General features: G+C 44.5%; 1 protein-coding gene across 1 annotated transcript in view; it reads right to left on the minus strand.

Annotated features, from left to right (window-relative positions):
• LOC129713706 (myocardin-related transcription factor A-like) overlaps positions 1 to 26,060 on the minus strand; it is a 145,603-nt gene that overhangs the window by 94,353 nt on the left and 25,190 nt on the right.

The raw sequence follows: 26,060 nt of genomic DNA on the forward strand, positions 1-26,060 counted from the left end.
TATCCTACACACACTGGGGACAATTTACAGAAGCCAATCAACCTGCAAACCTGCACGTCTTTGGAGCGTGGGTTGAAAGAGGATTTCAGTATAGGAGTAAAGAGGTTCTTCTGCAGTTGTAAAGGGATCTGGTGAGACCACATCTGGAGTATTGTGTACAGTTTTCGTCTCCTAATTTGAGGAAGGACATCCTTGTGATTGAGGCAGTGCAGCGTAGGTTCATGAGATTGATCCCTGGGATGGCGGGACTGTCATACGAGGAAAAATTGAAAAGACTAGGCTTGTATTCACTGGAGTTTAGAAGGATGAGGGGGAATCTTATAGAAACATAAAAAATTATAAAAGGATAAATGATAATTTAAAAAGCAGGAAAAATGTTCTCAATGTGGGGCGAGTCCAGATCCAGGAGCCACAGTCTTAGAATAAGGGGGAGGTCATTTAAGACTGAGGTGAGAATTTTTTTTTTCACCCAGAGAGTTGTAAATTTATGGAATTCGCTGCCACAGAGGGCAGTGGAGGCCAAGATGGATTTAAGAGAGAGTTAGATAGAGCTCTAGGGGCTAGTGGAGTCAAGGGATATGGGGAGAAGGCAGGCACGGGTTATTGATATGGGACGATCAGCTATGACCACAATGAATGGCGGTGCTGGCTCGAAGGGCCGAATGGCCTCCTCCTGCACCTATTTTCTACGTTTCTATGAAACCAGGACACCCTGAGAAAACCCACGCAGTCACAGGGAGAATGTACAAACTCCGTACAGACAGCACCCGTAGTCGGGAAAGAACCCGGATCTCTGGTGCTGTGAGGCATCAACTCTACCGCTGTGCCACCATGCCGCCCCAAACCTAAAACAAGAACAGAAACCGTTGGAAATACTCCGCAGTTCGGGATGAGATAAAGGTCAAACCCCTTTTGATAAAACTAAAGAGGAGACAGAGCAGCTGGTAAAGCTGCAGGGAGATTGGGGAGGGAACGTTTCTTTATTCCACTGCTCTTAGTTCTATATTTATTCCACTGCTCTTAGTTCTATGTTATCTTCAAACATCAATGATGTTTTGTGTAAATGAGAATCTCCCCATGTTACTCTATATTTGATTAGTGCGGGCGTCAGGGGTTATTGGGCAAAGGCAGCAGAATTGGGTTAGGAGGGAGAGATAGATCAGCCATGATTGAATGGCGGAGCATACTTGATGGGCCAAATGGCCTAAATCGGCTCCTACGACTCATGACCTTATATTAACCTTCACTCACGGTTCAAGTTGCTGCAGGGGGTGTCCAGAGTTACTGACAGCACTGGGTAAAAACAAGTGTTACCTTCCATTGAGAGGAGACAAAAATGCTGGAGGAACTCAGTGGGTGAGGCAGCATCCATGGAGCGAAGGAAGTAGGTGACGTTTCGGGTCGAGACCCTTCCATTGAGAGATCAGACTAATCAAATCTCCCGTCGGTGAACTTGCAGAAATTCGCCAATTGGAAACAACAACAGACTGGGCATCAGTGAAGCTCATCACGTTCCCACAATAAGAGCAAAGAAATGCCAGAAAACACTCATCATTAAACTTAGTGTTTGAGAAGGAACTGCAGATGCTGGAGAATCGAAGGTTACACAAAAAAGCTGGAGAAACTCAGCGGGTGCAGCAGCATCTATTGAGCGAAGGAAATAGGCAACGTTTCGTGCCGAAACATTGCCTATTTCCTTCGCTCCATAGATGCTGCTGCACCCGCTGAGATTCTCCAGCTTTTTTGTGTAACCATCATTAAACTTAAGTTGACGGCATTGCAACATAGATTTTATTTTCCGCGATCCTCTGCTTTCTCCTACCGCCCAGCAATTGTACTGAATGTCCTTGGCCGTTTTCACCCACACTTCCTGTACAAGCTTGCCTGTAGTCAAACTGCAGTAAGAATGAAACAATGCTGTGATTTTACTGCCGGGAATCTGTCACGTATGCCCAATGTCTGCTACCCAGGCCTGCTGGCGAACTTACACGGAAAACCGGTCCGCCAATCCTCCCGACCTTGTTTTTTTATTCGTTTGTGGTCACAATACACCTTGTATTTGTATTACTAAATACCAGTGTGAACCCCTCTCCGATGTCAGGTAAAACACAGGGACACAGACCAAGGCAGCTCGAACCAGCTCATGCACTCACACATTGAACTGGCTAGACAGTCATCATATCATACTGCAGCCTCTCCTTCATAGAAACATAGACAATAGGTGCAGGAGTAGGCCATTCGGCCCTTCGAGCCTGCACCGCCATTCAATATGATCATGGCTGATCATCCAACTCAGTATCCCGTACCTGCCTTCTCTCCATACCCCCTGATCCCATTAGCCACAAGGGCCACATCTAACTCCCTCTTAAATATAGCCATTGAACTGTGGCCTCAACTACCTTCTGTGGCAGAGAATTCCACAGATTCACCACGCTCTGTGTGAAAAGAAGAAATTCTGATCTCAGTCCTAAAAGACTTCCCCCTTATCCTTAAACTGTGACCCCTTGTTCTGGACTTCCCCAACACCGGTAACAATCTTCCTGCATCTAGCTTGTCCAACCCCTTAAGAATTTTGTAAGTTTCTATAAGATCCCCCCTCAATCTTCTAAAATCTAGCGAGTACAAGCCGAGTCTATCCAGTCCATAATGAAACAATGAATGCATTTCGTTGTCTCTGTACTGTACACTGACAATGACAATTAAAATTGAATCTGAAACGGTGGTGACAAACGGTGCTCACTCTATGACTCTAAAAGAAACTGCAGATGCTGGAATCTTGAGCAAAACACAAAGTGCTGGAGGAACTCAACCAAGTCACACAGTATTTCGGGAGTGAATGGACAAGTGATGTTTCGGGTTGGGACCCTTCTTCAACCGAAATGGTGACCTACTCTTTGTAACATTTGGAAAACCATTTGTTGGATATAAGGTTTAAGAAGGAACTGCAGATGCTAGAAAATCGAAGGTAGACAAAAATGCTGGGGAAACTCAGCGGGTGAGGCAACATCTATGGAGCGAAGGAAATAGGCAACGTTTTGGGCCGAAACCCTAGGCGAAGGAAATAGGCAACATTTCGGGCCCGAAACGTTGCCTATTCCCTTTGCTCCATAGATGCTGCCTCACCTGCTGAGTTTCTCCAGCATTTTTTGTCTACATTGGATATAAGGGCTTGGTTTGATTTAACCAAGTGAGAGGCAATATTAAGAACTATTTAGTCATTCAACAGAAGCCAGGGAGGAATCTTTAAAAAAAAGTGAGGAGAATGCAAGTCACAATCCCTCTGGGCATGAAAACTCAACGAAAACTCGTTAAGGAACTTCTTTCATCTCTATATCTATAAAACTCTGGGGCCATCCGACCGCCTGCCGACCGGCGCCCTTCCTGCCTTTCGATTCGTGCCCGATACTCGCAGATGTCCAATCGGAATGGCCGATGCTCGCAGATGTCCAATCGGAATGGATTCATTTGCATGTACGGCTGCCGGCTGCATTTCTTCCTTTGATTCATTGCCACGCCCAATCCAGACGCTCAATCTCCGAGTTCTTTTCCATTTCGGTAGAGATTTCGCTTTTCTTTCTAAGTATCCGCTCCTCATTTCATTTTGTCGTGTTGAAGTACACGTTTTTAATCAAATCCTTCTCCCCCCCCCCCCCCCCCACACCCACCCCCAAGTATTTCAAAAATAAACAGGCTTCTCCATTTACATGTCAGCTTCCAACACACTTCGAAACAAAGTTGCAAGACAGGAACACTGAACTTTTCACTGCTGCAGCAGGCAGGGGAGGTGCCATTGGATTTTTTTTTTAAAGAGGCAGGGCAGTGCTGGAATCTTACTTTTGAGAACGGCTTCAGTTCCATTGGAGGAGACGGGTGCATGGTGGAATATTGGGTTGGGGGATCACACCATTGGGGGAGCAGACCCAACGGGTCTGCACTTGGTCTAGTAGACTTTAAAAAGGTCTACAGTCAGTCTCCAGGGCTCCGTTTGTTACCGTTTGTTACCTGAACGATTTTAAAAATATAACTAAACAAAAAATAATTGTAATCAAGAATAATATGTACAATACAAAACAATACCAACAAACACACCAGCATGGAACTAAGTAAAACAAATATTCTTAAAATATAGAATATACTGAAAATGAAACAACTATATTACAATCGTTGTCAAGGATGCATTCCAACCCCGTGTGGTGCCCAGTGGTCCCGGAAACCCCCCCCAGGGACCCATGGACAGCGCATAGTCCCTCTCTAGTGCCACCCGGGCACGGACGTAACCCCGGAAAAGGGACAGGCAGCCGGCTCGGGCAGCACTCTATTTCACCTGGTCCCGTGACCCGTGGATGGTCATTTTGGCCAGGCTTCGGAACAACCCAGCCAGGACATCTTTAGCTCTAACCCTCTCCCCTACGCACAGGGTGTCCAAACATGACTGACCTGTTGGTAGGTGGCTAAAGAATTAGAGCAGTGTGAGGGAGGATCACAGAAACATAGACATAGAAACATAGAAATTAGGTGCAGGAGTAGGCCATTCGGCCCTTCGAGCCTGCACCGCCATTCAATATGATCATGGCTGATCATCCAACTCAGTATCCCATCCCTGCCTTCTCTCCATACCCCCTGATCCCCTTAGCCACAAGGGCCACATCTAACTCCCTCTTAAATATAGCCAATGAACTGTGGCCTCAACTACCCTCTGTGGCAGAGAGTTCCAGAGATTCACCACTCTCTGGGTGAAAAAAGTTCTTCTCATCTCGGTTTTAAAGGATTTACCCCTTATCCTTAAGCTGTGACCCCCTTGTCCTGGACTTCCCCAACATCGGGAACAATCTTCCTGCATCTAGCCTGTCCAACCCCTTAAGAATTTTGTAAGTTTCTATAAGATCCCCTCTCAATCTTCTAAATTCTAGAGAGTATAAACCAAGTCTATCCAGTCTTTCTTCATAAGACAGTCCTGACATCCCAGGAATCAGTCTGGTGAACTGTCTCTGCACTCCCTCTATGGCAATAATGTCCTTCCTCAGATTTGGAGACCAAAACTGTACAGAAGCAGCTCGACGGGAGGGTGAGGAAGAGCAGACACCAGATTCCTCTTGGGATAGACACACAAAGCTGGAGTCCCCAACTCTCTGTTTGAAGAAGGGTCTTGACCTGAAACGTCACCTATTCCTTTTCTCCATAGATGCTGTCTGACCCGCTGAGTTACTCCAGCTTTGTGTGTCTTGCTTCGGTTTAAACCAGCGCCTGCAGTTCCTTCCCACACATTTTGTCTGTACACAGAAACTGCCAGCTTTTGTCATGAAGATTTAGCCCTTCCAGGTTTAGTCCCACTCACCCCAATCCAGCCACGTCAAACTTCCAATGGATGTACTTCCTACACTCGCCCAACCTTCACACAGGGCAAGACATTGCACAAGGTTGGAAAACACAGTCTGATCCGCAGCGAGTGCTTGCAGCAAACTACACGCTCTGCTTTCCCCCCGGAACGTCCCAGATTTGGTTTCCAAGCGACTGATCATTTCCTAAAACTCGTTTAGCCTGCTGAATGAGTGTCAAGACAACAGCGCAACACAACAACAGGCTCACTTTTTTTAATGAAAACATACAATTTAACTCCCACACACGATGCATTCATTCCTTATAGGACGACGGGGATGTGGGATTAAAATCTGCCAGCCACAGTGGACTGGAGAGCTTGCAACAACAACTTATTATTCACCAAAGCTCACTGTACTCTCCAGAAGAACCAAGAGATTACTTTGGTGATAATTTTCCACAGTTCCCGAAGACAAATAACACCTGAAAAAAAGCACTAAAAATGTGGAGTAAGTCAGCGGGTCATTTGAACCAACAGGTAATGTTCCCTCCCCAGAAGCTACCCGATTCTCCGAGTTCATCCAAAGCTCTTTTACTGCAGAAAGAAAAATCGCCCAGAAATAAACGGGTGCACCAGAAATACGACACAAGAGATTCTCAAAGAGGAACGCGTGATGTCAGGTTCCCATCAGATACAGACACAAGGAACTGCAGATGCTGGTTTACAAAAAAATATGCCAAGTGCTGGATTACCTCAGCCGATCTGCAGCATCTCTGGAGAATATGGATAATAATAATAATAATAATAATCATTTTATTTCTAGAGCACTTTAAAAACAAACATAGCTGCAACAAAATGCTGTACATCACTAATCATTGACAAAAAAGTTAATACACACCAAAAATAACAATCAAAAGAAATAGTAGGAAAATACATGTAAAATAAAGAAACATCAAAAACACCACAAACAGAAGAAAGCCTGGGTGGTCAAAAGCCAGGGAGTGCCGGGCTGAGATGTGCCGGCAGGGTTCAGAGTGCCGAGCAGCAGACATCTATCCCCTGAGCCTTCGAAACGTACCTCCTATGACCTGAGGACTGTGGGTGGAGCAGCTCCCATTCCAAGAAGAATCCTGACCCGAACGTCACCTATCTGTGTTCTCCATCCAAGAAATTGCAGAGAATTGCGGATGTAGCCCAGACCATCACACAAACCAACCTCCCTTCCACTGATTCCATTTACTTCTCGTGCTGCCTCGACAAGGCGTAATCAAGGACGAGGCGCACCTCGGCCACTCCCTCTTCTCCCCACTCCCATCAGGCAAAAGGCATAGAAGTGTGAAAACACACACCTCCAGATTCAGGGATAATTTCTTCCCAGCAACTGAACCATCCTACCAACAACCAGAGAGCTGTCCTGGACTACTATCTACCTCATTGGAGACCCTCGGACTATCTTTAATCAGATTTTAACTTGCAGTAAACATTATTGTTTATCATGTAGAAACATAGAATATAGGTGCAGGAGTAGGCCTTTCGGCCCTTCGAGCCTGCACCACCATTCAATATGATCATGGTTGATCATCCAACTCAGTATCCTGTACCTGCCTTCTCTCCATACACCCTGATCCTTTAGCCACAAGGCCCACATCTAACTCCCTCTTAAATATAGCCAATGAACTGGCCTCAACTACCTTCTGTGGCAGAGAATTCCACAGATTCACCACTCTCTGTGTGAAAAAGAAAAATGTTCATCTCGGTCCTTATCCTTCTGTACCTATGTATCTGTAAACTGTGGATGGCTCGATTGAAATCATGTAATGTCTTTCTGCTGACTGGTTAGCACGTAACAAAAGCTTTTCACTGTACCTCGGTACACGTGGCAATAAACTAAGCTCATCACGAAACTCAAATATGCTACCTGACCCACTGATTTACTCCAGCATTGCCCTTCCCCCCCCCCCCCATATACAGTTTTCGAAAGGTGGAGAGTGAGGCAATTTGAAAGAAGAGAATATGACTTTGATAAATAACATCCGAGAAAGTTGCAAACACAACTCTTCACAACGCCCTTTCACCCAAAGTATAAATTGTAACAGAGACACAAAGGGATGCAAGACTGGCCATGTTACACCTACACCCGGGGGCAGATATTTACAACTTCTGGCCTGCCACGTTTGGACAGGTATGTATATTCCTGACTTGCATTCTTTTGCCCCGAGCTGCAGAGGCATTGATCAGTGCAGCTGTCAAGCCCAGGCTAAGGCAAAACAAAGGAGCAGACTGAAGCAACGCCATTCTTTATAATAACCGCAACCACCTCCAACTTGAAAACCCGTAATACGAGATGCTTTTAATGGGTATTGGTATTCTTCAGTCGGTGAGTATGTAGCTCATTCAAGATAGATTTTCTTCTCGATTGTTCCCAGTCCCGTCAAGTAACAGGGGTGCAACAAACATACAATGAAAGTCCAACCATTTTCAATGTGCTGAAGATAGACATAAAAAGCTGCAGAAACTCAGCAGGTCAGGCAGCATCTCTGTACAATAGGAATAGGTGACGTTTTGGGTTGGGACCCTTCCTCAGACTAATATGGCTCTCAACCCGAAACATCACATATTCCTTTTCACCAGAGATGTTGTCTGACCCGCTGAGTTACTCCAGCTTTTAGTGTCGATCTTCGGTTTAAATCAGTGTCTGCAGTTCCTTCCCATACGTTCAATGAGCTGACTAGTACAGTACACTGGCCTTCCAACATGCCTGCACACTGCACAGATTAAATAAGTGTCACTCTACCATTCTTGTTCCAAGAGTGCCCACGTTATTTCTGGAATTTTAATCTAAAGAGCCATTGGCAGAACAACTGATCACTGCCCCAAGGACTCTGCAAAGTTTCAAGGAGGGAGTAGCATATATGCATTCTTGGGATTAGTCTCCCCAAGATACTTCTACGCACCGAGTGACAATACACAGATATATCGCCTCCTCTCATTTCATGCACAACCATCATGACATAACCATGAAGGCCCTATCGATTAACAAAAGCATTTTGTACAGCTGTGAGACTTAATGAACTCGTGCCATAAAGCCGTTGAAGGACTGAATGAACTCACTCCTTACAGGCATCAAAAGACTTACTACAGCAATATAACACAACACTGAAAGGACTTTCAGTACTCCCTTCTCCGTCCGCCGAGGCCTACAGGATTTGCTGGTTGCCAAACCATTTCAACTCCCCAACCCATTCCCATACTGACCTTTCTGTCCTAGGCTTCTTCCACTGTCAGAGTAAGGCCACAGGCAAATTGGAGGAACTGCGCATCATATTTTGCTTGGGTAGTTTACAACCCAGCGCAAATAAGCTCTGAACTACTTGGACTATTATTGGTGGTAGACAAAAATGCTGGAGAAACTCAGCGGGTGAGGCAGCATCTATGGAGTGAAGGAATAGGCGACGTTTTGGGTCGAGACTCATCTTTAGTCTATTATTGCACTATTATTGTTTGTTGTGTGTGCGTGCGTGCGTGTGTGTGTGTGTGTGTGTGTGTGTGTGTGTGTGTGCACATGCGTCTGTGAGTGTGTGTGTGTGTAGTGCGTGCATGCATCTGTGAGTGCGTGCGCGAGTGCGTCTGTGAGTGAGTGCCTGTGTCTTATTTATCATATTGTTTACAGTGTACTCTGTTTACATATTCTGTTGTGCTGCTGCAAGTAAGAACTTCATTGTTCCATCTGGGACATATGATAATGAAAACACTCTTGAGTCTTGAAAGTTGAATTTATCTCATTTTATGTAACTACTACTAACACTCCCTTCCCTCTTCCTCCACCCTAGTTCCAGTTCACACATTGCATCCCTCTTGAGATCACAGCTTCCCAAGCCAACAATGGATCTACCAGGGCACCCACCACCCTGCCCAAGGTCATTTGTCCCAATTGGTCCTGGTCTATTCTCTCCTCCAGCTCGTCACCTCCCCACTGACCCTACTTTCAGTCTGAAGAAGGGTCCCGATCTTTCCCTCCAGAGATGCTGCCTGACCCGCTGACTTACTCCAGCATTTTGTGGCTATCTCTGGTATAAACCAGCATCTGCACGTCTTCATTTCTAGATTTTGTACTTTAACAATGTCAACTCTACAATTCATTTAAAACACAAAGTGCTGGAGTAAATTAGCGGGTCACTGTGTGGGCGGAATAGATAGGCTACGTTTCAGGTCGGGACCCTTCTTCCATGTATCAGGATACATTTTAATAGCCTAGTTACCTTGCACTGCTCATTGCTTGTCCTTGAAGAACATTCCCCTTAATGTAACGCAAGTGAATCATCAATGTTGACTGGTTAATCAAAAAATAGATTTTTTTAATTTTTTAATTGAAGACAATATCATGAGTTTTACCTTGCACTTTATCTAATCTGGGGCCAGCACAAAGTTTGAGGAAGTTTTAAATAATGCAGCTGAAGGGAGATTTCAGGAATACCAGGAGCATCCTATTCAAATAGTAACCTGACTCACTGTTTGCTGTCTGTCTACCATGGCTGTTGTTACTTCCATAAACCTGGTGCGTTGGCACAAAGTGGGGTGAATGGCCTTGTGACCCATGACTCACTCTCTGCAGGTAAAGGAGAAACGAACCTGCAGATGAAGCAAGCTGAACAAGCAAAAGAAAAAAGTGAGAAGGCACTAAATCTAGTTCGTAGGTGATAGGACCAGAATGAGGCCACTTGGCTCATCAGGTTTACGCTGCCATTTAATCATTCAATGATCAAGTTGGGGTGGGGGGTCTGATGAAGTGATTAATGTGCGGGGATCACTGGTCAGTGCGGACTCGGTGGTACGAAGGGCCTGTTTCTGCGCTGTATCTCAAAACTAAACTAAAAATATTTATTTGAAATGTCCAACATATTCCAACAAACACTCGTTAGTAGGTATAAGGCGATTGCAGGTAGCAGCCCTGAGGAAATTAAAGGTAGACAAAAATGCTGGAGAAACTCAGCGGGTGCAGCAGCATCTATGGAGCGAAGGAAATAGGCGATGTTTCGGGCCGAAACCCTTCTTCAGACTGATGGGGGGTGGGGGAGAGAAGGAAGGAAAAAGGGAGGAGGAGGAGCCCGAGGGCAGGGGGCTGGGAGGAGACAGCTCGAGGGTTAAGGAAGGGGAGTGTACCCCAATTGTACACTCAGTGTACCCCAATTATACAGTTAATATTTCCCTATACTTCTATTTACCCATCTCTAAAATCAATAGATCAATAAGCTGATAGAACCAAGGCTATCAAATGAACAACGTACAGAATCTCACCAAAACAGAAATTCTGGAATTCAAAACTTAGTGCAGCTCAACTTATAAAAAATATGCTGAGAGAGACAAGAAGCCAATAAAATAATTGAAGATTCGTAGTTTACTAATGTAAAAGTCCAATTAAATTTGTAAAGCAACGAATGGTCATACGGTCATAAGTAATAGGAGCAGACTTAGGCCATTTGGCCCATTAACCATTCAATCATGGCTGATCTATCTTTCCCTCCTAACCCCATTCTCCTGCCTTCTCCCAATAACCCCCGACACCCGTACTAATCAAGAATCTATCTATCTCTGCCTTACAAACATCCGTGATAGATGTGTGTATATATTTATATAATGGTACTAGACCAAGTGCAGACCCGTTGGGTCTGCTCCCCCAATGGTGTGATTCCCCCAACCCAATATTCCACCATGCACCCGTCTCCTCCAATGGAATTGAAGCCGTTGCCAAATGTAAGTTTCCAGCACTCCCCTGCCTCCCTCAATTGCACCTCCACTGCCTGCTGCAGCAGTGAAAAGTTCAGTGTTCCTGTCTTGCAACTTTGTTTCGTGGTATATGGACATACTGATCTGTTTTGTAGTAAATGCCTACTCTGTTCTGTGTGCTGAAGCAAAGCAAGAATTTCATTGTCCTATCAGGGACACATGACAATAAGCTCACTTGACTTGACTTGACAAATTGCTTATAAATTCTACTATATCTTGAGGGACGTTAACGGTCGTGATCACAGTGAATGGCGGAGCTGGCTCAAAGGGCCAAAAGGCCTACTCCTGCTCCTATCGTCTATTGTTAAACATCAATTCAAACAAATTGGTCTGTCAAAAACATTTACACTGTCAAATGTTTGCACATTTTAAGTTGTGTCGTCGGTTTTGAAATATTCGGAACAGGGACTTACTTTTCAATAGATTTTGTCAAAAGTCTTTACTAAATCAAACCTCAAAAACAACATATCCAGTTACATATGGCCGACATAAAATACAGCCCCGAGTGCACTACTCGTAATTCTGTGGAGAGCTGCCAAATAGCTTCAGCCTGTTCATCAGCTTCTGGCTGACATGCACACCTGCACATTACATTAAGGAATAAGCCAGAGGTCAGATACTGATGCAACTAATCTCCCACACTGGGCTCTGCTCTGGTGCACTGCACAGCGGCACTTAATATCCTGAATAAACAGCCCATGACCATTATGCCATGGTTTAAATAACATAGCACACCTCAACTCACCCACATGACTTGCAGACCTCAATTTAAAAAAAGTGAGGATGTTCCCATTTTACTTTAATCATGATGATTAAATTATTGTGTAGAAAAGAACTGCAGATGTTGGTATATATTGAACATAGACAGCATCTCTGGAGAACAGCTATGTGACGTTTCAGGTGTTCCATCTTCAGACTGAAGAAGGGTCCCAACCCGAAACGCCACCCATCCTTTTTTATATCTCTAGATTCCCTCTCCCCTGACTCTCAGTCCGAATATCCGAAATATTCCTTTTCTCCAGAGATGCTGCCCGACCCACTGAGTTACTCCAGCACTTTGTGTCTATCTTTGATTAAGTTATTGATTGGACGTGCGTTTAAATAATGACCTTAACTTTAAAAAAAATAAAAAATGTTGCCTCTATTTTGATGTCTCTGACCTGCATATTTATAAATCAGTCCAAAGAACTTTAACAGCAGTAAGCTACCGAGAAGCTATTTGGGTAGTTATGAGGCAGAGCCTCAGTATTCACCACCCAAGACTAGTCTGCTTCATGGCTTAGCAGTGGCAAAAAGGCCTGGAGAATATCTGGGCCTGTGGAGGTGTGAATGTGGAGCACAGGGAGCAAGTGTGACCAGGTCAAGCAGTGTGCAGCCCAGGCACTCGAGTGGTCTTCAACCTATAACAAGGCAGAACACTGGAACAGAGTGACCAAACACATTTCCAGAGTAGACTTGTGACGGTGGCACTAGGATGCACTGGTAGAGCTACTGCCCGAGTGGCCAAGGACCCACGTTCAATCCTGACCTGCAAATCTGTGGAGTTTGCCCGGCCTTCTTTTGACTGCAATGCGTTTCCATCGGATGCTCGGTTTTACCTCCCACATCCCAAGAACATCCCAGATCTATATTGGTGAGACCAAGCGGAGGTTGGGCGATCGTTTCGCCGAACACCTCCGCTCGGTCCGCAATAACCAAGCTGACCTCCCGGTGGCTCAGCACTTCAACTCCCCCTCCCACTCCGTCTCCGACCTCTCTGTCCTGGGTCTCCTCCATGGCCACAGCGAGCAGCACCGGAAATTGGAGGAACAGCACCTCATATTCCGTTTGGGGAGTTTGGGGAGTCTGCACCCCGGGGGCATGAACATCGAATTCTCCCAATTTTGTTAGTCCTTGCTGTCTCCTACCCTCCCTCAGCCCCCCTGCTGTCTCCTCCCATCCCCCAGCCTTCGGGCTCCTCCTCCTTTTCCCTTTCTTGTCCCCACCCACCCCCGCCCCCGATCAGTCTGAAGAAGGGTTTCGGCCCGAAACGTTGCCTATTTCCTTCGCTCCATAGATGCTGCTGCACCCGCTGAGTTTCTCCAGCTTTTTTGTGTATCCCAAGAACAGTTTGGTCGGTGAATTGGCCACTGTAAACTGCCAAATTACCCCCCTAGTGTAGGTGGGGAGAATAAAATGCAAGGAATACTAGTGGAAATCTGTGAGACAACAACGTTTGATGGGCCGAATGGCTTGACTTTCTACAAGTCACAAAAATGTGAAGGCGATGTCCTCATGACAAAGGTTATCTAAACAGAATTAAAAAGCCAGGGAGGGGCCTACTAGAAAGTATTCAAAAGACCAATGACCATTTGCCATTATATTTGCCATTTATCGACTTCTTATAGGCAAATTGAAAATGCAACATACCCGAAGGCAAATTGTTAGCTGGATAAGGAAGCGAGTTGAGTTACAGGAGATAGAGCAGGAGCGATTAGCGACGTCCCACAAGCAACTGTATTGACAACAATGGTTCACAGTGCATAAAAGCTACTTAGATTATAGGATGGAAAGCTGCAGATCAAACACTGGCGATTCCACAAAGATAGCCGGCATTTTATGCTGGGCACTTGGAAACATTACATTTAAGATATAAGATATGCCATTTATTGTCACTATACATGTACAGTGAAACTGAAAGCTGCTCGTACTCAGTGCATACATTAATTGTAGCACTACTAAACAAATTAAAATTAAAAAAAAAAACAAATTAGAGGGGGGGGGGGGGGAAATAGGGCACAAATTCTGCGGCGCAGCTACATATATAATATAAGAGATTGGAACTCCGTTTCACCGGTGTATCACAGTGTGGAATGTGGAGGAGTCACTGTGGTCAGGCATGAATTTGATAGTAGAATTATAATTCTCGGAAAGCAACTTTGAGTGTGTTTGTCCTGGATTTGATGCACCTATAGCGCCTTCCAGTTTTCAAAGATTACATTAACAGTTATAAACAAATATGCAAAACCATAGCAAATGGATTTTAATGCAAGCAAGCTAGGAGGTCATCAACGTTTGATCCAAAATGAAAATGACTAATTCACAAGTAGTAAAAAGAGAAACACCGATGTCCAAAGAGACTGAGGTCCATGTAAACAATTAAAATGCCTGGGACTGGGGTACTAAAGTATTAAAAAGACAATGACCATTTCGCCATTATATGTGCCATTTATCGACTTCTAACAAGCATATGGGCTGCAACATACCCGTAAAATTAACTGTTTCTGGATCGGTCGTAAGAAGGTAAATTCCTTTGGGTTCAGTTCGAGAGAAACCATATCTCCTCTTTTTGTCTCTCTCTATTTTCTCTCTGGACTTCTTTCCTTCACCTCACTGTTCGATATCACGCACTTCTCTATTTTTCTACTTTCTCTTTCTTTTCTTCGATTTACTGCTAAAAAAATAAATAAGTTGTAACATGTCAATATATATCAGGTATCTACAAGGTACCACATTATTGTACTTACTACTAATAAAATTAAAATTAAAAAAATTAAAATTATATTCAAGGGCAATAGGGACAAATCTTATTTTGCAGCTGTAAGAAGGGAAGAGATTGAACTATTTTTCACCTTCCATCACAGTGAGGAAAGTGGAGGAGTCACTGTGGTGGATGTTTATGTTAAAATGTATTTTGTGTGTTCCGTTGCTTTTTATTGGTATGGCTGTTTAAAATAGTAAGTGAAATTCCTCGTATGTTGCAAAACATATTTGACTAATAAAGTATTATTGAAGTTGTGATTACAAAGTTCTCTCTTGTTGGTTGGAGATGGAGCACCGTGAGCTGATGTAGAAACTCCGAACACGATATACTAACCTCAGAGGAAGTTCAAGGAAGTTCGTTCAAGTGACAACTGGAGAGATAACACACGCCAAGGCTGCATTTCCTAAAACTCACACAGTTACGAGGCAGCGTGAGCGAATGAGAGGTAAATTCCTTTGGGTAGATCGAGAGAAACCATTGATGGTGGTGCATTGATGATAATTGGGGCATGGACATGGACATTGTCTGATTTAGAATCGCAGAGCATGGAAACCAGCTATTTGGTTTCATTTGTCCATGCCAACCAAAATGCCCCCTCTAGACTTGTCCCACTTGTCCACATTTGACCACCTTCTTCCTCCGTGTGGCGTGTGAACAGCCTAAAGTTGTTGGACAACTTGTTCTATTTGATATTCCGTTTGTGCACGTCGAGTTGATTGCATTAGTCGTAACAGGGCGGACCACGTGAAGGTTGCAATCTTCCACCCCCACATTTGACCAATATTCCTCTAAAGCTTTCTTATACTTTGTTGAGCAAAAACAGAAAATCTAGGAGACAAGCAGGTCAGGCAGCATCCATGGAGAAAGACATCAAGAGTTCACATACCTCTCCAAATCTCGTTTAAATGTTGTTAATTATCACCTCTGGTAGCTTATTCAATATACCCGCCATCCTGTGTGTGAAACAGTTGCCCTTTGTGTTCCTATTAAATCTTTCCCCTCTCACCCCCCACCTTCAGTATGAGCAAGTGTAACCACCAAAATCATCAACTTTGTTTACATTTTGTACCTCTCAGAAGTGGCCGTAGCAATTTACAAAATCATTTTAACACTTGCAACTATTTTCATTGAAGAAAGGGTATTTAATTGCACTCATCACATTAATTTCCTGTCTCATGTATCTTGTGTTTTTATGACTGTTGGCAGATCAATTTCCCTCCTGGGATAAATAAAGTTCTATCGTATTGTATCGAAAGGAACAACTTATCAATGAAGTCAATTCTGTCACAGCCTGGCAAAGGTAACTGTGGATTCCGCTAAAATAGTGATCACTGCTTATGGATTTGATATTCTAACATAAAATGTAACAATGATTTTTCCAGTAGCACAGGAAAAACACATTAAAACCACACAGAAGATTCAAGGGAATGCGACAACCCTTGTGTGGGATTGTCAGTGATAAAGATGATCCTGCATTCAGGGTTATTTCCCAAAGAGCAAGTTCCAAAACTCACATTGCAATTTAGTTAGCATTTGTGGCCGTAAATTCTGATATCATTTTTTTTACTTTACACTTGGGCCACGGCAAGACAATAAAGCAAAGGATCTGCTATGCAATTAAAAAGACCCTCGGAATTATATAAAACTGTACTGTGTCATTTTTCCGATGCTCTGTCGACAGGAGTAAGAGCGAGCACAAGTAAATTGTGCACAGCTTGAAGAAGAAGAAGAAAACCCTCATCCCCTTATCTGTGAATGAAAACAAAAATTAGTTTGCATTCATTGCTCTTCAGGCAAATCCAACCATAAAGTGACAGGTACAGGCAGCATCTCTGGAGAGAAGGAATGGGTGGCCTTTCGGGTCATAGAAACATAGAAAATAGGTGCAGGAGTAGGCCATTCGGCCCTTCGAGCCTGCTGGTCTTCCAAAATGGCTGGTCGACACAAAAGGTCACCCATTCCTTCTCTCCAGAGACGCTGCCTGTCCCGCTGAGATTTTTTGCGTCCATCTTCGGTTTAAACCAGCAACTGCAGTTCCTTCCTACACATAAAGTGAAAGGAACAGGATTTTGCATGGAGTCCAAGTATGTTGACAGCCCTCGAGCTCACAGGAAATGATTATTAAGAGTAATTTCAAATGACAGCACAACTTGACATCAGGAAATCAGACCATTGCACACAGTGGAGTTATTAAGAGCAATGAAAAGCAAACGGAGCCAAAGATGAAGGGTCAGCCAAGTGTAGCGACTCTCACACATATTTCTTTCTCATCACCAGTGGCCTTGGATGTTATTACAGAGCATGGCCAACCATGCAACAATGTGCTAATATATCCAAGTGGAGTGCCGTTAGATAAATCACATCCATGCTTTTTTATGGAGCCAGTTAAAAATGTGGCATGCCATGATGAAATTGTTCCCTAACAGCGGAGTTGACAGCACAATGGCAACACCATTCAAACTTGTTGAGCAACGACAGAAAATCTAGGAGACGGGCAGGTCAGGCAGCATCCATGGAGAAAGAAAACAAGAGTTCGAGTCAAATCAATAACCCTGCAATAGAATGGAATAGTGAGAAATCAAGTTTGTTTTAACCTGTAGAAAGAAGCAAGAGACTGTAGTCCATATCTGTCAAGGTTATTCTTAGTGTTTAAGAAGGAACTGCAGATGCTGGAAAATTGAAGGTACACAAAAAGGCTGGAGAAACTCAGCGGGTGCAGCAGCATCTATGGAGCGAAGGAACTAGGCAACGTTTCGGGCCGAAACCCTTCTTCAGACTGATGGGGGGTGGCGGGGAGAAGAAAGGAAAAAGGAGGAGGAGGAGCCCGAGGGCTGAAGGATGGGAGGAGACAGCCCGAGGGCTGAGGAAGGGGAGGAGACAGCAAGGGCTAACAAAATTGGGAGAATTCAATGTTCATGCCCGCAGGATGCAGACTCCCCAAGCGGAATAGTTATTCTTAGTTTAGTTTAAATACAGGATGGATTTAAACTGGCAGTTGGAGACAGGACGACAAAAACAAAAAAGATTGTAAACAAAGTTGGGAAAAGATGTTGTTAATCTGAAATTGTTGAATTCAGAGCAATGTGCCCAAGGGGGAAATGAAGCGCTGCCCCTTGAACTTACAACGAGTTTCATTGAAACCATGTAGCGGGTCAAAGACTTTGGTCATTGATGGGAACACAGTAGAGAATTAAAGAGGCAAGCAACTAGAAGCGAAGGGGCAACTTTAACAATTGAACCTTGGTGTTTGGTAAAACAATCACCACAGATATTCCCCATTCTCTACAACACTCACTCCCTCCTTTTAACTTTCAAAACATACTATTTGTTTTACGGGGGCAGAACATGGAGGCCACGGGCAAACTGGAGGAACAGCTTAAGGGTAGCTTGCAACACAATGGTGTGAACATTGAGTTATCTAATTTTAGGTAACCTCGAAAGGGCCTGTCCCACTTTCACGACAAAATTCACGACATCTGCCGAGTTTGCCCTTGACTCATACTCGCAACATGGTGGTTATGAGGTCGTAGCAGGCCATGATGTTGAGGCCATCGTAAGTACTCGTGGCATCAAGTGGGTCGGGGCGTTTTTCTAGCTTGATGAAAAATGTCCATGAGTAAAAAAGGTCGCGAATTTGGTTGTGAAAGTTCAACTGGCCCTTAACACTCCCACTCCCTCCCCCCCCCACCTCTTTCTCCCCCCACATCCCCTCTTTCTCTCCCCCCCCCCCCCCACCCACCTCTTTCTCCCCCCCATCCCCTTTCTTCCCCCCCCCCCCATCCCCTCTTTCTTCCACCACGTCCCCCCCCCTTTCTACCCCGCACAACCCCCCCACCTTTTCTCCCCCACCCCCCCTCACTCTCCTGGGTTTGCATCTATTCCTCTCCCCCCCCCCTACTTTTTTTTAACTCTGCCTTCACAATTCACAACTCTTCAATCCTTTTGTCTCACATCTTCTGCTTTAATATCTGGCCTTTGTTCCAACTATCTGCATAACACCCCCCCCACCCCCGCTCTTCCCCTCACCTGTGTCCACCATGATTGTCCTGCCTCTCCTCTCTCCCAGCCATCCCCCATCCACAATCAGGTCCTGACCCGAGACATCACCTATGTCCATGTTCTCCAGCGATGCCGCCTGACCCGTCAAATTACCCCAGCACTTTGGATTCTTTGTTCTTCTTGCCTAGCTGCCATCTGACCTGCTGATTTCTCATAGCACTATACCCTGGTTTCAAAATGTCCGCCATCTGTAGTTGTATTCTCCAATCTTGGTGAGATGGAGGTTATGCCTGGAATTAGCCGTTTTCTACTCGGCTTTTTCCGGAGAAATTATTTTTGCTTAGACAGAGAATTTCCCTGCAGTTTGTCAGAAGTTCCATTCCCTCTGCTCTTCATATACATTGCATTTTGTAAACTGATACCGTGCACAGTACATTAGCTAACGGAGCCTACACCCAAGCCTCAAATGCTTCAGCCAGTAGACTAGAGAACAGTGACAAAGAGCAAAACATTTTTTTTTTTTTTTATGGACAGAATATATCCAGAAATAAAGAACTGCAAATGGAAATTAGATCAAAAATCAGCATCCAAAAATAGTTTTCAGCTTGGAGACTTCATGGCAATTTTAGATTCTGATGAATAAACTCTCCCCAAAACAGACACGCTATTTTTTATGCGTTTATACTTTGCAGCAATTTAGTCATATAAAATAACAATGGCGCTGGCAGCTTCAATGTCATCTTCTGAAGATGAATCATAGGCATGGAATCATTCCTGGTCGATGCTGCTGCACCTCCATGTTCATAAGTTCATAAATGATAGGAGCAGCAGTGTTGCCTTCCAGAATGTTGAGATGAAAGACTCATTTCCAAATGCGCATAAATGATAGCAGAATTAGGCCATTCGGCCCTTCAAGTCCACTCCGCCATTCAATCGTGGCTGATCTATCTCTCCCTCTCAACCACATTCTCCTGCCTTCTCATCATAACCCCCAGACGCCCGTAATAATCAAGAATCTATCCATCTCTGCATTAAAAATATCTATTGACTTGGCCTCCACGGCCTTCTGTTCCCACAAGTAACGATCAGGAAAAGTCATTAGTAACTCCCTCATCTCTCAGTCAGATAATTGTGGATTCAAACCTCATCCGAGATCATACTGACGAAACTAAGCCACGTTGCCAAAGGTATGAAACACGTCATGGTAATGCACAGATCCCGTGATGGCACAGAGAGAATTGGAGAGTTCCTCCCAGCAAGCTGGCCAGTAATTGCAAGTTAGTTGAAAAGTCATGGTTGTCCAGAAGGTATAAAAGGCTCCAAAGAATGCACACCACCCACCCTAGTCTCGCTGACAAGCCATGGGGAGACCAAGAAATGAACAACACGAGTGTTGCCTTCCAGAAAGTTGAGATAAACGACTCATTTCCAATGCGCAAATGTGGGCAATTTCAACGGCTAATATCCTTAAGTCCTTGTTACAAGAAATAGAAGGTAGAAATCGAGCAAAAGCAAATCATGGATCCCCTTGTGAGGAAGGAACTGCAGATGCTGGTTTAAGCCGCAGATAGACACAAAAAGCCGGAGTAACTCAGTGGAGATTTGCGTTACTTCGGTGAAAATTGCCCAATGCATCACCGGTTCCACGCTCCCCTCCATTGAGTCTGTCCAAAGCAAGCGCTGTCTGCGGAGGGCGCTCAGCATCGCCAAGGACTGCTCTCACCCCAACCATGGACTGTTTACCCTCCTACCATCCGGGAGCCGCTACAGGTCTCTCCGTTGCCGAACCAGCAGGTCGAGGAACAGCTTCTTTCCGGCGGCTGTCACTCTACTCAACAACGTACCTCGGTGACTGCCAATCAGTCACACCTTGGAGAAGGAGCTGGAGAGCAGCAGGTTAATGCTGGAACAGCACCAAAGCACAATTAGAGAGAGAAACCGAAAGCATGAACCCTATATAGTGTTAAGCTGGGTGAAACTTTTTTTCCTATATTGGTATTCAGGATTTTAAGAAATAATCTAGAACCATGGCCAAGACGTGGGCGACCCAACATCTGGTATCCTCCATTCCTGACCCAAAAGAGGAATTTTATTTATTCACAAAAAAAAAAAATTTGAATATTTGAAGTCATATTTAAAAAATTAAACCCAGGAATGAAAACAAAACCCAGATGTACGAATATTTGGGTTAAAAAAACACTAGTCCAATGATGATAGGTATGTTGCAGGTAGACAAAAATGCTGGACAAACTCAGCGGGTGCAGCAGCATCTATGGAGCGAAGGAGATAGGCAACGTTTCGTGTCGAAACGTTGCCTATCTCCTTCGCTCCATAGATGCTGCTGCACCCGCTAAGTTTATCCAGCATTTTTGTCTACCTTTGATTTTCCAGCATCTGCAGTTCCTCCTTAAACAAATAGGTATGTTGCACTTCTGCTGAGAACATCCAAGAGTCTAGAGAAGGGTCTCGACCCAAAACATCACCCATTCCTTCTCTCCAGAGATGCTGCCTGCCCGGCTGAGTTACTCCAGCATTTTGTGTCTATCTTTGGTGTAAACCAGCATCTGCAGTTCCTTCCCCCACACCCAAGAGCAGGTTTGTTACTGTAACTCAACTTGATTTAAAATGGGCATCGGCAACCCAGCCTTGCATCCCTCGCTGGCTTTTGGCAGGATTATACAAACAAGGCTGAATGCATCATGTTTATAGCCATCTTCATAAACAGAACCATTAATCATACTTATAACAAGAACTGGGACTGACACTAAAATGCCTTACATACTTCTAGCTTAAGAGGACGGAAAGCCCCCCCCCCCCCCCCCCCAAATCATAATTAGCCAGGATTTCAGCTTCTAATCACGATTGTGTGCACAGGTCTCAATTGAATCTACAAATACTCAGCAGAGGTTCATGTGCGAATCATTGGCACTCGGCCAGAAGACTAGAGTATGGTTGACATCTGAGGAAACCAATATAGAAAAAAAAAATACCGTGTCCTAACAAGTACATCAGTTCATTTTTGATGGGTAAAATGAATCATGTTCTTCGAGAGTTATGCATCGTAGGTCAGTTATTTGTGTGCTGACATAGAGGAGGAGGAATGGTGGATAACGGTGATGCCTTATTACATTCAATATTTTTATTTTTTTAATAATCTTTTTATTAGAGGCAGGTATTTCATGTATATCAATCCTAACATCACTAATATTATCGATTGATATTAACTCTGCTTCTAGTAAAAAAAATTTATATAGATAGAAAATAAGAAAGAGAAATTAAAAAAATAAAAAAGCATGATAAAGAAGAATGGAACAATTTACTAAAAACACAACATTGGAGATAAGTTCGTAAATTTATAAAGTATAACTTTTCATCTAATCCTTAATTCGAGTTTCAGTCAGGTTCACGTGCCGAGCCAGTCTGCCCCTTCAAGTAGTCAATGAATGGAGACCATGCATTCAATATTTAGGGCAACAAAGACATGGACTGTCAGGGCTCTCGCTTAACTTTTTTTCCCTGTTGCCAGCCGGGCAACCTTGGCAGCTTTTTAGGTTGCCAAATGACATTTTAGGTGGTCATTTAAGATGGCTTGCATGGCGCATGCTCGGACGAAGTGCGTAGTTACCAGTCGGAATTATGCTCAATGAAGCATTCACATATTATTTCTGCTTCAAATAGAGTCACAAACTAACATACATGATATACACCAGAATGACATGCAGCAAAATTATAATACAGTATCTCAACTAGTTTTACACATTGGAATTAATGCATTTTTTATTATTTCTTTCCACTTCCAAATAAAAATGTGGTTGGATTATTCAACGTAAGATCAACCTGTGTCAATAAATCCTGGACCTTGATAACATACATGCTTAACCATGCACACTACAGATTGATGCAAGCATGTTTCTGTGAAGGGCCAAAAATTACCATGACATGGCCATAGCATGGGTCGTTATTGCTATTGTTACAGAAACACTTTCGCTTCCCACCTAATTTATCCACCACAAAATATACAGGTTGCAAGGAATTTTCTAAAGGCATTTTATGATAATAGCTGACAAAACTGACTATACCCATCTGACAGGTTAAACATTACACTAACTAACAAGAGATGGCCAAAGGACATAAATGCAGCAAATGTTTGGTAATATATTTAAAGATGTCAAGACGCCACATTACCAGACATTCAGATTAGATGTATGTGGCAATGAAGATACCCAGTTTGTAAGCACCATTTAAAAAAAAATTGTTGATAAACGCTTTTTCCATTATTCCCACTTCAGAATTAACGTTATAATTTCAACTGCAATATCTCCTGACCACATTTGTGATGTATATGACTGGCGGTAGAAGTAAAACCTGGATAAATCCAACATATAGTTGTGAATGTTGCTCATTAAATAACTATAGTACGGATACCCCATATTAACAGCGTTGATTTGCCATTAAAATGAATTCTGTAATAATGTGTCATCTTTATGGATTAAAACAAATAATAACATTGGGAATTAAAACATATTTGATTGCATTCCGTTATCAAACATAGTCAATGTTAGCTCTGAAGACATTTCCAGCACAATAGGGTTGGGATGGTGGGGGGGGGGAAATGAATCAGTGCAGGGTGGATAGGTGAGGGGGCCTTGAGAAGCCAATCTGTGTGGATTGGATCGATTGAGGCTAGGGAATTAGTGAGTGTTGGTTGGAGTGGGTAAAATTAGGAGGGGAGAGCGGGGGGGATGTCAGTGGGGTTCATTGCAAAAGGATTTGAGTATAGGAGCAGAGAGGTTCTACTGGTACAGGGTCTTGGTGAGTGGAGTATTGCGTACAGTTTTGGGTCTCCAAATCTGAGGAAGGACATTATTGCCATAGAGGGAGTGCAGAGACGGTTCACCAGACTGATTCCTGGGATGTCAGGACTGTCTTATGAAGAAAGACTGGATAGGGGTTTATACTCTCTAGAATTTAGAAGATTGAGAGGGGGGTCTTATAGAAACTTACAAAATTCTTAAGGGGTTGGACAGGCTAGATGCAGGAAGATTGCTCCCGATGTTGGGGAAGTCCAGGACAAGGGGTCACAGCTTAAGGATAAGGGGGAAATCCTTTAAAACGAAGATGAGAAGAACTTTTTTTCACGCAGAGAGTGGTGAATCTCTGGAACTCTCACCCACAGAGGGTAGTTGAGGCCAGTTCATTGGCTATATTTAAGAGGGAGTTAGATGTGGCCCTTGTGGCTAAGGGGATCATGGGGTATGGAGAGAAGGCAGGTACGGGATACTGAGTTGGATGATCAGCCATGATCATATTGAATGGCGGTGGCAGGCTCGAAGGGCCGAATGGCCTACTCCTGCACCTACTTTCTATGTTTCTATGTTTCTATGAATGGGGGGGGGGGAGATCACAGGATGGATGGGGGGTGCAGTGCAGGATGAAGGGGTGAGCAGTGCAGGATGGATGGGAAGGGGGGTCAGTACAGGACGAATTGGGGGGCCAGTGTAGGATTGATGGGGAGTGGCAGGAGAATCAATGCGAGGTGGCTAGGGAGATCAGTGCAGGATGAATAGATGGGGGGGGGGGGGGGGAGAAAGCACAGGGGATGTCAGTGAGGACTGAATAGAGACAGGAACGGGGATCAGTGCGGGATGGAGAGGAGGGGTCTCAGGATAAGGGGAGTGGAGGGGGCGTACGAGAGAGAGAGAGGGAGAGGGGCAGAGGAGGTGGGAAGGAAGGCCAGCGCTCCTCGTACAACACATGTCAGGCACGGAAATCGCAACCAAAATATAGATGGGACCCGCGGACAGAATATCTTGTGCACATTCACACACACACACACACGCGCGCGAGGCTTCTGGTGAACAGTAATTTCAGTTCAATCCAGCGCTAAATGCAGCTCAGCTGCCTGTCTCGCCTACAGCCCTGTCTCAATCCAGACAGGAACAGGCAGAGTGAGCTGGGGTTTTGCGCTGGTTGTGGGCCTGGGGGCACCGCGCCCCGGTCTGACTCCCGACGCCTCTGGCCATCCCCAGGGGGTGGGGGACGGGGATGGTCCACTGCTGGTTCGGCAGCGATTGCTGCGCCGGAGCCGGGATCGGTCCTGAGAGTGTTTTGGCACGTCTCCCTCCTCCAATCACACCCCCCCCCCCCCCCCCCCCCCCCCCTTACCCTACCCCTCCCTCCCCCACTCTACCTCCGCCTCTGACCGACACCTCCCTCCTCCAAGGGTCTGTTTTGAAAGCGCCGTTGGCAGAGTGGCAGCAGCTTCCTCTAACGAGGCAGGGTGCAGGAGGAGGAGGAGATGGAGCCACCGCCGTTGCGGCCCATCTTTAGCTCCGACCCTCCGTCACGCACCACTTAGCATCTTTCCCACAACCGTCGTCAACCCAAAACGTCACATTCCTTTTCTCCAGAGATGCTGCCGGACCCGCGGAGTTACTCCAGTTTTTTGTGTCCATCTTCGGTATAAACCAAGTTGCCAAGCCGGGCAAAATGACTCGCCGTTTAGGTTGCCCGGCGGCACTTTGAGTGGTCAATGGCACCCGGGCAACCATTAATTTCGAGCCCTGGGACTGCTTTGGGACTGTGGTAACTGTGAAATCGACAGAAGGATGGAGGGTTGGGTGTGTATGCGTGCTTTGTCCGTGATATTTATTTAGTTGTTTATCTTTATTATTTTACCGTGTATGTATCGTTAGCTTTAGAAATGTTTGAATGCTGTACTGACTGGCTGACATTTTAAATTTTGTTGTACATGGTCCATGTTACAATGACAATAAAGAAACTATTCTATTCTATTCTATTCTTTGGTATTATTTGTCACAGGTTCGCCCATTTTCCTCATCAAAATAGCAAACCAATCCCTATTCCCCCCCATGGCGTTTGCTGCAACATTCTTTAAAGTCCCCAGATGTCCGCCATCACAGATGCGATTCACTGCTTTAAAGTAAATCTTTCATGCAGGTAGAAAAAAGTGCTGGTGAATCTCAGCGGGTGCAGCACCATCTATGGAGCGAAGGAAATAGGCAACGTTTCTATTTTGGTATTCACGATTTTTAGAAATAATCTAGAACCATGGCCAAGACGTGGGCGACCCAACATCTGGCATCCTCCATTCCCGACCCAAAAGAGGAATTTTATTTATTCCAAAAAAAATTAAATATTTGAAGTCAAATTAAACCCAGAAATGAAAACAAAACCCAGATGTACGAATATTTGGGTTAAATATCCAAGGATGATAGGCATGTTGCCTATTTCCTTCGAGTCTGAAGAAGGGTTTCGGCCCAAAACGTTGCCTATTTCCTTTGCTCCATAGATGCTGCTGCACCCGCTGAGTTTCTCCAGCACCTTTGTCTACCTTCGATTTTCCAGCATCTGCAGTTCCTTCTTAAAATCTTTCATGCACTTCCTTCATCTCCTTGATATTCATTGTCAATCACT

Source organism: Leucoraja erinacea, chromosome 37, assembly GCF_028641065.1.
Source record: "Leucoraja erinacea ecotype New England chromosome 37, Leri_hhj_1, whole genome shotgun sequence".
NCBI lineage: Eukaryota > Metazoa > Chordata > Chondrichthyes > Rajiformes > Rajidae > Leucoraja > Leucoraja erinaceus.